The following is a 9,238-nucleotide window of genomic DNA, read 5'->3' as shown; positions in this document are numbered from 1 at the left end:
GAGAATGGACAATCACCTTGTTTTTGAAATAAGCTTGATGTGATACTATAGGGGAGCAAAGATGGGCATGGTAGAAAAAATCAGAGGTAAGCAGAGAGAGAGATGACCAATACACAGCTTGTAAGTCAAAAGACATCCCTCTGGACTTGTGCAGAGTGACTAACGGGCGCTTGTACTAGATGTGATGTGCGGTCTGAGGCCTCTAACCTGCCTGGCCTGCCCAGCTGAACTAAAGCCAAGAGCAAGATCAGTTTGTTGTCTTCTGTAGAGCTCAGGTATTACCCTCAGTCTGCTGTTCAGCCAGAAACGTGCCTCTCAGTGGTGCAAATTTTGTCCTTCAGCCCTTGTGTGATGTCCGTGAAGCTGCTGTCATGCTAGACACAGCAACACATAATCACCTTTCACAATTTTATCACCCTCTATATTCTTACAGCATCACCCTCTGCCTGACTCCACCCATCTATCTTCAGCCCTCCTGGCCTGCAGCTCTGGAGCACGCAGCTGCATCACCATCAGCTTTATCTGTAATGAAAAAAGTTTACAGTCTCTAAAAGCCCCAAACCCATATGGTTCAACATCTGATTTGTTTCAAGTCACTTAAGTCACAAGTTGAAAAACCCTCCCTTTCACATATGCTTAGGAGTTGGGGTGTGGATTTCTCCAGAAAAAAAAAGTCTTCTGTCTGCCTTTGAAGGAAGCAGCTTTGCCTTTGATGTAGCCATCAGCGAGGAGGTGGCCTCATCTCGCGTGTGTTTCCTTCACAGGTACCTTAACTGTCAGGCATTATTTACAGCTCATGTAGAAAATGAGAAGCAGAGCCTTTTGATACGTTGCTAATCCTGACACGGCTGGGTTTAGTTTGAGTTGAAGCATAGTATAGATACAGGTGTAGGTACTGCCATACGTACTTTACTCTTGAGGAAAGCAAGTCTTTCCACTGCAGCGGGCTCCAGTGTCAGGTGAGGGCACTCATGACCCTGAGCAGCCTCAGCTGGGCCCAGGAGTCCATTTAAGCTCAACCTAAGACCCTCAGTCCCTCCCTGAGCTCTCTCAGAGGGGTGCTGGTCTCCAGCTCAGCTACAGCCAGGCCTGTGCTGGATACAGCCCCCCCTTGGTCACACCCCGATCCATGGACCTTCTGCATTGATAAGAGTCCTGATGTTGTGATGGACCTGCCTGTGAATTGCTGGATCTGACCTTGACCTGTGCGCTCTTTCTGTGCCTTGTCCCCAGACCTGCCCTGTCCCCATGAACTTGAAGGACCATGTGTTGAAGCTGGGCGTGATCTGTGGGTCTGCTCTGCTCCCCTTGCTCAGGTACTGAGGGCTCTGCTGAGTGTGTTAGCAGCTGGGCTCCTGCCTCCTTGGCCTTGGAAAGACTTTTAAACCTTAAATCTGTTTGGTTTAAATTAAGTTTGGTAAGATGACTCATGACAGGGATTAAAGAATTCAATAGAATGGGACTCTTTCCCAGGACTGGGAGCTTGTGCTGGGGATATGGTGGTGTCCAGGGCTGCCTTGTAGCTGAAAAATGAAATACCTACTTTTGTGGGGCAGATAGATTAGGTTTACTAACGCAATGTGGAGAGCGACATGCAGCTTTTTGTGTGGAGGAGGGCAATGGGCTGTTCAAGTGGGGTGCTCAGACGAGCCCACAGTCTCCAGCTGACACTGGGCCACCATGTCACTCCAGAGCTCTGCACTCCTAAGGTAATTATGAATTCTTCAGAAAAAAAAAAATTACAATCATATGTCATAGGAATGATTAAAAACATAGGCACTGTATGTCCAGGTTATCAGTGTGGAAGATACTGTCTGACCCACTGGCACCCAAATTGAGACCAAAACCCGGGGATGTTGGTGTTACTTGGAAGTGAGATGGAGTTAATGTCTGCAAAACAGTGTTTTAATGTCTGGTATTTTCTTAAGGAAGGCTGTAAGTGTTAGTCTGTATTGAGCTCTACCCCTGCAGCTCTGGAAGGCCCATACAGAGCACGGGAAGGGGTAGATGCCTTACGGCACACATACACCATGCCCTGCTTCAGCCCATTCCCCTGCCCTGACAAGAAGGAATTGCAAAGTGCTTCTCAGTGCAGGCAGAGCTGTACGTATGGAGAGCACTGAGCCACCTCCCTGCATGCACAGGGGAGGAGGAGACACCTCGGTGAGAAAGTGCGGAGACTTCCCGGACACGCGCGTGTTCCCGGGATGGGGATGTCCAGCCGCAGCTGTGCCTGCGGTGGGAGTTGGCATCTGAGGGAGGGCCCACAGGACAGGTAAACGTGGGCTGGAAATGACACGGTTTTCTTCTGGTAACCGAAGTGATGAATCCAGCTAACAGAGGGCTTAGCGCAGATTGGGAATGCAAAGCTGAAATTTCAACAGCCACTGCCTTCCACGGCTTGCTTTTGTATTTTCAACCATTTCTTCTCCTTTGCAAGTAGAGGAGCCCACAGCAAGCACCCACAGCCCTGCACCAATGTCTTGTTGTTGGACAGCCGTGCACTGCTCCCCGTCTTCCTGCACTTGGTACAAACCCTGTATTTTATCTGGGGTTAATCACGAGCGGTAAGTAACACTTTCTGCATCGAAATGTTGGCACGAGCTTCATCTGTCAGAGGGGGGGAACACACGCACACCCCCTTTCTGGTTATTAAATTGTCTGTCTGAAGTTGAAGAGCATGTTGCAGCTGAAATGCTGATAAAAGCACTAAATGCGGATCTGCTAATACAAAGCTATAGCAGCAATTTAGCTTGCTATCACGCAGTAAATAAGAGTTACCTGCTATTCTTTGATCAACCTTTTTTCTGTTATGAACTGCATGTGTTGACAAATTATGTCACCAAAAAGAAATTCAAGTCTTTGATGAAATAAGAGGAAACATGCATGTGCTAGGAGTTTAAAAATGCACTTAAATAGACTGCTGGAGGATTTGGCATAGCTGGAGCCTTATTCAAGGTGCATGAGAAAGGGCTGGGTTGGAAATGGGGCAATTTTGGGCCAGTGTCCTGCTGCTGGCCAGGAGCAGCTGCGGTGGTCTCAAAGCCTCCCTGAGCCCCACACAGGCTTTGAGAAGTGTTTTAACCAGGATGCTGGAGCTGTAGCCAGATGTGGCTGATTCTGCTTTGGGTTTGTAACAATAAGCTGGCAGTTTCTGTAAATGGGTAGAAATTGATGTTTCTTTAGAGGAGAGACAGCTCAAAGAGAGGGCCATACTGCACTGTGATAAGCGATTGGTTAGGGGTGAGGCTTGAATCCATGGCTTTAAGATGAGAACTGGGTGAAACTTTAATGATAAAATACTAACAGTGGGGCTTGAAGTGTTCAGTGGAGCTTAGACATGAGGCTCAGTCAAATTCCAGGTTTCTGAACTATTTCCCAGAACATTAGAACCAAAACCAGTAGGTTTCCACGTCTGCTTCTTGAAAAACAGGGCAGCAGTGCCAAGTGAAATGAGATACCACAAAGAAGGGTGAAGTGTAAAGCTGGAAAGTGCAGATTTGGACCTGAAGTTCCCTGGAGTCTGGAAGCTTTTAGATCCAAACTCTTGATTTGCTCCATTACAGAGTGTGAGGCTGCCCCTTGCATCCTCCCCGCTCTCAGTTCTTCCCAAGTGCAGGAGAGGGTAAAGCTGGGACTCTTACTGAGGCCATTTTTTAGCTCTGATGTAACTAAATAGCTCCTCAGTCAAGGTCTAAAAGATGGTTCTTTCCTAACTTTAGGCATGTGATTAAGATTGGCTTTTGTCAAGTATATAAGGTCTCAAACTGTACCACGCTGTGGTCCAGCTGGCTCCCTCGCCCTGCCCCCAGCAGCAGCCAGCTCCAGGCACTGCAGAAGAGGATGTGAGAGATGTGGTGGCAGGCACATGCACAGAAGTCTGTTCCCCTTGATTCCCCCCCCTCGAAGATGTTGTTCTAATGCTATGGACTGGCTTAAACCTCGATCTTTGCTCAGGCTGTGGCTCTGGATATACTTACCCACGTAGGAATCTGATCTCTCCTTGACTGTTGCTGATTTAGGAGCATCCATGACTTGTTCTAGCAAATCTAACGGCACATTTTATCAGTTTTGAGTTTGCCACTTCACCTTAATGAACACAAATTGACCATTAATTAATCAATATTACAGTTAAATCATCCTTTATATAGTAATATGCTAAAATTAATAAGAATTAAGCCCAGAGGAATGACATAGAAATCTTTAATGTATCTTTCCAGTGGCTCCAGCACTCAATGCCTCTGAAAAATGCAGCATAGGTGTGACGGCACAACCAGAGTCACTGTGCACAGCTGGGTCTGCTGCCTAAATGTCCCTTCTGTTGTTGTGATCTGGGACAAACAGGAGGGGGAAAAGGGCGGAGTGTGTTCCCAGAAGGGCTGAGGCCATGGCCAAACTAGAGGTTTGGAGTATGTACCAGAGTGGATATTGCTCTGGTTCCAGGTAAAATATCAGGTGTAAAATATTACAGGTGGGGAACTTGAGTGTGTCACTTGACTGGAGAGGCTGAGACACTTATAAAAAAATCCCACTAGGATGTCTTCAAAGTCTAAGTACCTTTAAAAAACCAAAACAACCAACAAACAAACCCACAACTTTCTAAATAGTTAATTAAAATTAATATTTTTTAGTAAGTACAAAATATATAGTCAATATGAGTATTTATTTCTCTTGCCTGTAAAGAGCAGACAGAAGAACGATCAAATAGCTAAAAATTAACTAAAGGGGGACACTCAAAGTTAAATGTACCACTTTGTAACATGTAAGAACATGCTCCCAACAAACCTGCAAGCCTCATTTACAGAGGTTATTGCTGCAGCATGTACTTTATTCAGGTTCTAATGCGTTAGAGACCAGAAATTTTTCTATTTATGTGAATATATTACTGTGGATAATTAAATTCATCATTTTTTTACGGGAGGCTGAATGTTGACAATTGTAGTTTAGAGGTTTGCTTGGGTTTTAGGTGCATGATGGCATATACTGCTTTCATTCTTTGAGGCCCTTGACTTTCACCAGTCTAAAGCAGTTCTGCCCAGTGGCCTGAGCTCTCATTCCCTTCTGCTGAACTTTTCCCATGTGAATGGGAGCTGGGCAGCAGCTCTGCTGGGATAGTGGGAAATTGGCCTCATCCAGCATGGTTTAACCACGGCTGCTCTATTTGAATATATTCATTTCTCCAGCCCCTCTGGCCTGGCATGTGCAGAAGCCCGTGTTGGATGGTCAGGCAGACTCTGCAGTTAATGGGTAGAGACTCACAATTCATCTTCATCTCCCACACATACGGCTCAATAAATACTTTTGATCGCAGCTTTGATAAAGCTGCTACAGCTCCAGAGGGCTCATGAAATCCGTGTGTTCAGTCAATTTTTAACCTGCAGAAACACCCAGCGGAAGGCGTAGAGCCATTTGTTCTGAAGACAGCTGAACTGGAGAAATGAAACATCTCACCAGGAACAAATATTGTTTGACAAGGTCGGGGGTAGCAAAATACTTTTCATGGTATTTTTCTACCTGAGGCACCTCGCTTTTGCTGCCAACATGATACACAGGACAGATGATGGTAATAGCAGCGAGATGGGATTATTGACAGCTTTCCCCACTTCTTTCTTCCTTACCTCTCATCACAGCCACCAGCACAGCATGGGGAAAAACCCAAACCCTATACAAAGTTCCTTTGCTGCCTTCTTGCTAAATTAACCCACACAGGGATGGTGATTGCCCTGGAGGAGAAAGAGGATTAGCCCTTCAAAATGCCTTTTGATCCTCAGAGATCTCCCGGAGTCTTGAGACTCCTCCAGAGAAATTTTTCACTTGTAAGTGGAGAGGTGTCCGTGGGCTCCTTCCAAGGGTCTGGGAAGAGTAACTAAGGAAAGCAAACCTACTGCAGCCCCTTAGGGGAAATACTGGGGGTTTGCAAAGCTGGAGAGGCTGAAGACCACTCCTTCAGGGGTGGAAGTACAACCAGGGGTGGAGCTGTGCTGCTGTCTCAGTCTGCTTTTTCCTGCTTTGCTGGCTTAGGGCTGTGCTGCAGAGACTTGCCAGCTGTGGCTGCCCACAGAAACAGACTCTTTAACCTAAAGGGAGGTTCATGGTTCCAGACAAGCTTTGCTGCACCACCTGTGCAGGGGCAGGTCTTTCTCCTCCCTTCTCCTTAAAATTCATGCATTTGTTTTGTCTACATCTGCATGTGCCGGGTCTTGCAGGAGAGTCTCTGTAAGTCCAAGGCACAGGAGGTTCTGCAGGAGCTGAGCACCTTTTTGCTGTAGAGAAAAGGTGCTCAGCTGGTGTGGGAAGCCTGGGACAGATTTCTTCTAAAGCCTCCTTGTACCATTTGGGTGATGTGATGGGGGTGTGACGTAGCCTGACTTCAGCAGAAAGCCAAGAGACCAGGCCAGGAGTGGCAAAATGGTCTGCAGTCCCTCCAAACCTGGCCTAATTTGAACTTGGAAGGGAGCTCAAAAGCCCTGCTGCTTACTTTTGAAACTACAACCTCCTCGCTGTGAAAGTTAAGTTCAACCAGTCACCAGCCTGAAGGCTCTTAGATCCCCATCGCTCCAAAGAATCAACACTGCCTTCCCGCTGTATCAGCGTGCCCCGGTCTGCAGGGGAACATCAGCGGCTGTGGACGAAGGTCTGGGAGGATTTTTTTCAGCTTCCTGTAGTTATCTCAAGCCTTCATCCCTAAAATGCAAAGGCTTTTGTAGACTTTGTATTCTATTAGTGTAACACCGAATGCCCTCATTCTTCGGGTATTTATAGCAACTTCTGCAGCTCCCATAATAACTCTTAGAGGCTCAGCACCTTGCAAAATGATGTCTTGTTATCCCCATTTCACAGATGTGGAAATAGGGCACACAAATTAAGTGATTTCTGCCAGATTTCCTACAACTCACTGCAATTCCTTGACTATAACAACACCTTCGTGTAAGTTTATAACATCAGGTAGTGGACTTCTGCTATTCTGTTTGCTTAAGATTATATATTATTAAGAGAAATATTGATTCAAGAATAGCGCCCTGATTTTCAGCAGTTCTGAGGATCCTCAGATGTCTCCAGACTCAATGCAGACATCCAAGACTTCTGAAAATCAGGCTGGATTTTAGGTGCTTAAATAATGGTGGTGTTCTTCCTGGCAGAGCAGGGGATTAACAGGAGGTGGAGGGCTTGACTAATTCTTACAGCTCTGCTTGGTCTCAATCAGCAGCTGAGCTGCAGAAGAGCCAGGCTCCTGTGAAGCCAGGGCAGAAGTGGGGTGCAGGGCTCCCCGGGGAGCTGTGTGGGCATGCAGGACTGTGCGATGGAGCAGCGAGGCTCTTCCCACTGGGCCGAGCTCCCAGCTACCAAATGCAGTGCTCTCTTTCTGTGCCTCGGTTTCCCCATCCACAGATCATGTGTGGCAACAGTTAACCACCACACCAAGGAGGCATTAAGCTGGATTATCTTCCAATAAAATTATTTCTTGCACCAAGGACTCAATGCACACCTGAACGTTGCCGTGCTGTTGCGGGGTGCAATGCTGATTCAAACCAGAGTTAAGCAAAACCTGAGGCTGTGGGATGAAAATGGTTCCTTCGGGATGCAAATGGTCCCAGGCTCCTTGGAGCTCAGCAGTATCAGAATCAGTAAGTCTTGTTTTCAAACTTAATCCTTTTTATCCTGGCTTGCTATCAGGGTGGCTTTGCTCTAAGGGATGATCTTTTTCCTGACCTCCCCAGTAACACCAGTTCAAGTTTCAGGCCTTTGACTATGTGACAGGAGCGTAACGTGTTATTTGCTGTAGGGGCTGGAAGATTTGGACGCTTGATCAACATGCTGTTGTTTTGCGAGGTAACACGGTGGTGACACGTTATGCTGTGATGTGTGAATTAAATTCTTCATTATTCTTCCCTACTGGTGGAATGGCTTTGGGGTACGCGGTGTGTGCAAGCAGTAAAGGGTGACAGTGGGGCTGAAGGGCTGGTGTTGATACAGGGATCCTTCCCTAAGCTGCTAAAACTGATGGAGATGCTGCTGCTGTGGGATGTTTTCATGCATCCAGAGACACTGCCTTTCCTTTGCTTCTGCGCAGCGGGCCATCGCGAAGCTTGGGCATCGCCAAAGCACCTGCTTTGTTGTGCCATCAGGAACAGCTTTGGCTGACGTGAGCAGCACTGGGCTGAGCTGGATCAGCAGGGTGTTTGGCCCTGGTCGCCAGCCTCCCGGGCAAACATCCAGAGCTGATCCTTCAGCTTTGGGGAGAAGGAGAGCTTGCCTCTTCCTGAACCATGCCGCACTGGAGATTGGGTTGGGAACGCCAGGAAAATGGCTTCTCCTGCTAAAACAGCAATATGGAGATGGCATTTCATAAGGTTTTCATTCGTCTTGCTGTGGGAATGTCTATTACTTCCAGCCATGGTGTCTGGTACTGCTCGGTACTGACCATACATGTAACAAACTGTTCCTGCCCCAGAAGAGCCGGCAGTGCAAAGCTGTGCCTGCTTTGGAGGCGTTCGCTGCAGCACATGTACATCAAAGGTCTGCAAAGCCTTCGGTGTCGATGTGCTACACAGATGTAATCTTGGGGAAATTGGTAGGTACAAACACGGGATGTTTTAAGAAGGATTATATTTAGTGCAGCACAATAGTCCTTTCTAGCCAGGGCCTTAATGTGCTGCAGTTCGTGGCGGTAATTAGTTGGATTAAGTTGTACCAATGTAAACACAGTAATAATGAGACAGTTATGGTAAATGGAATAAGCAAGGCTTGTCCTGTGCCAGCTGCAGAGGCACTGTCAGGTATTTTGGATGCTTTGGGCAAAAGCCTCGGATGTTTACGGTACTGGGGAGGACGCCCGAACCCCAATGCTGCTAGTTCGCAGCCACCCCATGAACATCCAGCTGCTGTGGTGGCCTCAGCTGCTAAAGAGAGCAGGCTGGGGAGCAGGAGCACTGCTGAAGCCTTGTCAGGCAAACTGGTACCAAACCCCCCACAGGTGATGGCAAGTCCTTTTAGCCTGTGAGACGAAGGGCTCGGAGGAAAAGGTGAAGCAGCGAGGCTGGAAGTAGAAAATCAGATTACAGCTTTGCTGTGTTTTAATTGCACTGTTTAATTCCAGTTTCTAATGCCCTAAGACTAGACATCAAATAGAGTGCTAAAATTATTCGAAACCAAGCTACAAGTCTCAGCATCAGAATGCCTATTACACTTATCTGTGACCTTCTTAACATTAAACCCACCATATTATTATTATTTTACA

Source organism: Leptosomus discolor, chromosome 10 (genome assembly GCF_034619465.1).
Source record: "Leptosomus discolor isolate bLepDis1 chromosome 10, bLepDis1.hap2, whole genome shotgun sequence".
Taxonomy (NCBI): domain Eukaryota; kingdom Metazoa; phylum Chordata; class Aves; order Leptosomiformes; family Leptosomidae; genus Leptosomus; species Leptosomus discolor.
Note: the sequence above shows the minus strand (reverse complement) of the source record.